The following is a 6,064-nucleotide window of genomic DNA, read 5'->3' as shown; positions in this document are numbered from 1 at the left end:
TGTAATGCACCGTCTAATCAATTTTGCAAGAAAAAAGATATAGTGAGGCATTATATTGTAAGACAAATGCTATAACAAAATGGAGTTGCATAATACATGAACCAAACACTCATACAATACAATGTGCTTGATGCATGCAACTAAATGTTGGACTTTTAAAGAAATTTTGGGTTGAGGCATTTAATACTGCTAGTTATTTGATTAACAGATCTCCATCAAATGCAATTGATTTTAAGACTCCATATGAGGTGTGGTGAACAGTTCAAGACATTAACTATAGATAATGGGTTAGAATTTTGTAATGCACCGTCTAATCAATTCTGGAATAAAAAAGATATAGCGAGGCATCACACTGTAAGAAAAATACTATAACAAAATGGAGTCGCATAATGCATGAACCAAACACTCATACAACGTGCTTGATGCATGCAACTAAATGTTAGACTTTCAAAAAAAATTTGGGTTGAGGCATTTAATACTACTAGTTATTTGATTAATAGATCTCCATCAAATGCAATTGATTTTAAGACTCCATATGAGGTATGGTGAATAGTTTAAGACATTAATTATAGATAATGGGTTAGAATTTTATAATGCACCATCTAATCAATTTTGCAAGAAAAAAATTATAGTGAGGCATCACATTGTAAGACAAATATTATAAAAAAAATGGAGTTGCATAATGCATGAACCAAACACTCATACAACGTGCTTGATGCATGCAACTAAATGTTAGACTTTCAAAGAAATTTTGGGTTGAGGCATTTAATACTACTAGTTATTTGATTTATAGATCTCCATCAAATGCAATTGACTTTAAGACTCCATATGAGGTGTGGTGAACAATTCAAGACATTAATTATAGATAATGGGTTAGAATTTTGTAATGCAATGTCTAATAAATTTTGCAAGAAAAAAGATATAGTGAGGCATCACATTGTAAGAAAAATACTATAACAAAATAGAGTTATGCATGAACCAAACACTCATAGAACGTGCTTGATGCATGCAACTAAATGTTAGACTTTCAAAAAAATTTTGGGTTGAGGCATTTAATATTACTAGTTATTGATTAATAGATCTCCATCAAATGCAATTAATTTTAATACTCCATATGAGGTGTGGTGAACAGTTCAAGACATTAATTATAGATAACGGGTTAGAATTTTGTAATGCACCGTCTAATGAATTCTGTAAGAGAAAAATTATAGTGAGGCATCACACTGTAAGATAAATACTATAACAAAATGGAGTTGCATAATGCATGAACCAAACACTCATACGACGTGCTTGATGCATGCAACTAAATGTTAGACTTTCAAAGAAATTTTGGGTTGAGACATTTAATACTACTAGTTATTGATTAATAGATCTCCATCAAATGCAATTGATTTTAAGACTCCATATGAGGTGTGGTGAACAGTTCAAGACATTAATTATAGATAATGGGTTAGAATTTTGTAATGCACCGTCTAATGAATTCTACAAGAAAAAAATTATAGTGAGGCATCACATTGTAAGATAAATACTATAACAAAATGGAGTTGCATAATGCATGAACCAAACACTCATACAACATGCTTGATGCATGCAACTAAATGTTAGACTTTCAAAGAAATTTTGGGTTGAGACATTTAATACTACTAGTTATTTGATTAATAGATCTCCATCAAATGCAATTGATTTTAAGACTCCATATGAGGTGTGGTGTGATACTTCCTCTGATTATTCTAGCCTATGTATATTTAGTTGTCTTGCTTATACTCAAGGTAGTGATGGTAACTTTGTGCCTAGAGCAATAAAATGCACATTTTTAGAGTATGTTGTTGGTTTTAAAAGGTATAAATTGCAGTGTACTAGAAATGATAAGACCCAAATTTTATTATTAGCAGAGATGTTATCTTTAATAAATCTACTATCATTTGCTAGAGAAAGGAGCTTGATGATCTTGCAGGTAGAAATGGTCATGATGTTGAAGTTGGAGTTTAAAATTGAAGCTTCAAACAAGATATTAGAAAATCCTATAAATCAGCCCAAAGACATGTAGAAGAAAGAACCATATAGTATAGCAATAAGGAAATTCCAAGGAGGGAAATTAGAAAGTCTGCCAAGTATGCAGACTATATTAATGTTGTAGTTACTAATCTTACTGCTTATGCATTGGCAGTAGCAAAGAGTATAAATTCTAATGAACCTCAATGACATAAGGAAGCAATAAAGAGTAAAGAAGCATTATAATGGTTAATTTCCATGAATGAGGAGATGCAGTCTTTTCTAAGAATAAAAGTTAGGAACTTGTACCATTACTAAAAAGTGTAAAGCTAGTAGGATGCAAATGGGGGTTTAAGAAGAAAGAAGGTATTTCTAGGGTTGAATCAGTTAGGCACAAGGCATGAATTATGGCACAAGGTTTTTCTTAAAAAGGAGAGAATTGATTATCATGAAGTGTTCTCACTAATTATGAAACATAAGACCATTCAAATTCTTCTAGCCATGTTGAGTGCATTTGACCTTGAATTAGAATAATATGATGTAAAGACTACTTTCTTATATGGAAATCTAAAGGAGCATATTTACATGCCAGAACTAGAGGATTTTCTTAATTATGGAAAGGAATATCATGTGTGTTTGCTGAAGAAATCCTTATATAGCTTAAAACAATCACTGAGTCAGTGGCATAAGAGGCTTGATGCATTTATGATGTCTCATGACTTGGTTCATAATGAGCTTGATAACTATGTTTACTCAAGAAAACTGCTAGATGGTTTGTCTATATATTTGTTGTTATATGTTGACGGCATGTTAATTGCAGCAATAAGCTAAAATTAACCTAAAGACTTTTTTTAGCAGTCAGTTTGAGATTATGGGTTTGAGTGTAGCTTAGAAGATTTTGGACATGGAGATTTAAAGAGACATAAAAGCATGAGTATTTATCACAGTATAAGTATATTAAAAAGGTATTGCAGTATTTTTAGATGGAAAAGATCAAATCGATTAGTACTCCTTTAGTAGCACAATTTAAATTTGATTTTAGTGCTTCACATAGTATAGATAAAGAGAAAGATCAAATGGGTCGAGTTCCTTACTTGAGTGCAATCGGGAGCTTGATGTATGCCATGTGTTAGTGTGGTAAGAAGATTTATTAGTAATCCTAGAAAAGCTCACTAGGAATTATTAAGCAAATTATTGCGATACTTAAGAGGTACAAGTAACATATGCTTAGTTTATAATTCTAGTGGTTCTACTAGTGGTATTGTTGGCCATACTGATTATAGTTATGATTGGAGATCTCCTAAGAAGGAGATCTGCTATTCCTAATGCATCAAGAAGGAGAAAATTGAATTGGTAGTTGATTAAAAAATTTAGAATTAGAAGATAAAAAAAAAAAAAAGGAGAAAAGAAAGAGGACGTAGAATTTATAGTAGTTCAAGTATTAACCAATTCTATATCCATTTATCAATTTTCAATTGAAAATTTACTAATTCAGTCTGGGTTATACGTATAAGGAATTTTTCTAAGCCCACTTCCAAATTTAATGTCTAAGAACGGGAGCTACAAGTGTTATGATCACAATGAAAATTTATTTTTATAAGTGACCCAGTTTAAATAAAAGTTGCTAAAGTTTTCTTATATACTTTTTAATAGTTCTTACTTTCTACTTACGGATATAGGTTGCATCGACCCAACTACATAAATCTATTTTATATTTTTCTTGTTTTTTTTTCTCTGTTGTTGTTTGCATTACAGACAATTTGTATTTACTTCCAAAACAATACAATCATGCTTACTTGTAATATAATAAATATAAACATAAACTATAATTCTTCTACTTGGGGATTTGATCTTTTTTGGTTGGTCTCCTTGAGAAAGAATGACAAAAACAACTAACAAGGAGAATGAGAATTATTCAAAGTAAGCTGCCTACTTAAAATTATCCTTTTCCCCTTGTCTTTTTCTTATTTTATTTTTTTATTATTATCAAAAGAACTTCAGCTAAGTGACAAAATTGAAGTCTAAAATTTCCAATTCTAGATGTTACATTTAGACAGTCTCTAAACAGTTAAAAGTCAATACTGCTAAATGATTAAAATCTTGGAGATGCCTGAGAAAAGTGTGAAATGAATAAGGACATGGAAGAATTTATGGACTGTTGCCTGCTTGCACACTTCATACATCTTTTTGTATTAAAGTGGTTAGTTAGTTCTAATTCAGGTGTCACTTTCAAATTTCAAAATGCAAGATTATCAATGATTATCGTAGTGAAAATCGACACTACCAACTTTCGGCATGAAATATTCCTTATTAATTTTTATATTATTATTATTTTCTTTTTCTGACTTTGTCAAAATCTAAGTAACATTGGGTAGTTTGAAAGGTGATTGCATTGCGACAATCTTGGCCGCAATAAGATAATGCAAACACACACATAAATACCCAACAGTTTCGACTGTACTACTTGACTCAAAGCTTAGTTGAGAGTTGAACCTATGTTGCAGTGAAATAAGTTTCATAAATTTATATATATTTCAATTTGAAAAAATTGATATTTAATTTAAGTAAAAATTTATTTAAAAATTCTATTTAATTTAATCCAAATAATTTAAACTCACAAATTATATCAGAATTTCAAATAATTTTTTTTTATTTCTATTTTTTAGTAATCTAATAAATTTCATAAAATTAAATACTCTCTTAATTTTTCCATTTCATCTTTTTTCTCATTTTCGCTCATGTCTCCTTTTTATGGATTTAATTTTAGAAATTTCTTCAAAAATATCTTAAAAATGATAAAAAAATAAATTAGTTTTGCTGTCAATAAATTTTTTTTAAAAAAATATTATAAATTAAAAATTATTTCAAAAATATGATAATGTATGTTAGTTTTTTTTTTATATAAAATTGTATATATATTATTATAAATTTAGTATATTTTTTCATAATTTTTATGGTATTTATTTTTGGTATATATTTAGTATCTATATAACTAGTATCTAAAACTATTTTTGATATCTATTCCATATATTTTAGTTTATTATATATTTAATTTATAACTAGTATTTAGAATTATCTTTTAGTCTATTTTATATTTTTTAAATTTATTTCATATATTTTGATATATTTAGTATATAATATACATATGTTATATATATATATATTTAATTAGTTAGACAGCTTATTATCGTATTATTTTAAAATTTTTGGTATATAAATATTATTTTAAATTATCTTTTCGTATCTATTTTATATTTTTATTTTCTATTTAGTATATAATATATATCTTTTATTTATATACCTATAATTAGTTAGAAAATTTATTTTGTATTAGTTTAGGATATTTGGTATATAAATATTATATAAAATTATCTTTAGTATCTATTTCAAATCTTTGGTATAATATTATTATGTGAAATTAATATATTATTTTAATATTTTTTTGTGTCTATTTAATATATAACTAGTATTTGCAACTATTTTTATTTGTACATAAAATTTACAATTTTCAAACATCCTTATTATCTTATTGTACAACTTATATATATAATTCACATACAATTTTTGTATCATCAAAAACTTACATTAAACGGAAAATGAAAATAGTCTTACATCATGAGAAACTAACAAATGAACATTAGGAGGGAAAATAGAAAACATGGTTTGTTGGCACAAAGTGAGCCAAACTATAAGGCACAGTGTTAGCAGTAGGAGAAACATGAATCTGATTCACCAGTAAGTCAGCAAAGGCTTTTGGAATTTCCTTTCCATGAATAGAATTAATGATCAGTTTACTGTCACATTCAACCTCTATATCATGTATTCCACACCACAAACCTTGGGCAATTTTCAAATGCCCACCTTAATGCAGCTCCCTCTGCCACCGGAGTCGGCTGTCATAACAATTGACAATTCTGCTTGCACAACTAATTATACATTTCCCTCCTTACTTATAATAATGACAAAACCGAATCCACTGCGATTCGAAGAAAGAATATGGCCAAACAAACCTCTCTAGGATCAACATTAACTTTCTTTAATTCACTTCCATACGTATTTTTGAAAATATAGT

This window comes from Ricinus communis, chromosome 2 (assembly GCF_019578655.1).
Source record: "Ricinus communis isolate WT05 ecotype wild-type chromosome 2, ASM1957865v1, whole genome shotgun sequence".
Taxonomy (NCBI): domain Eukaryota; kingdom Viridiplantae; phylum Streptophyta; class Magnoliopsida; order Malpighiales; family Euphorbiaceae; genus Ricinus; species Ricinus communis.
This window is presented reverse-complemented; position numbering follows the sequence as displayed.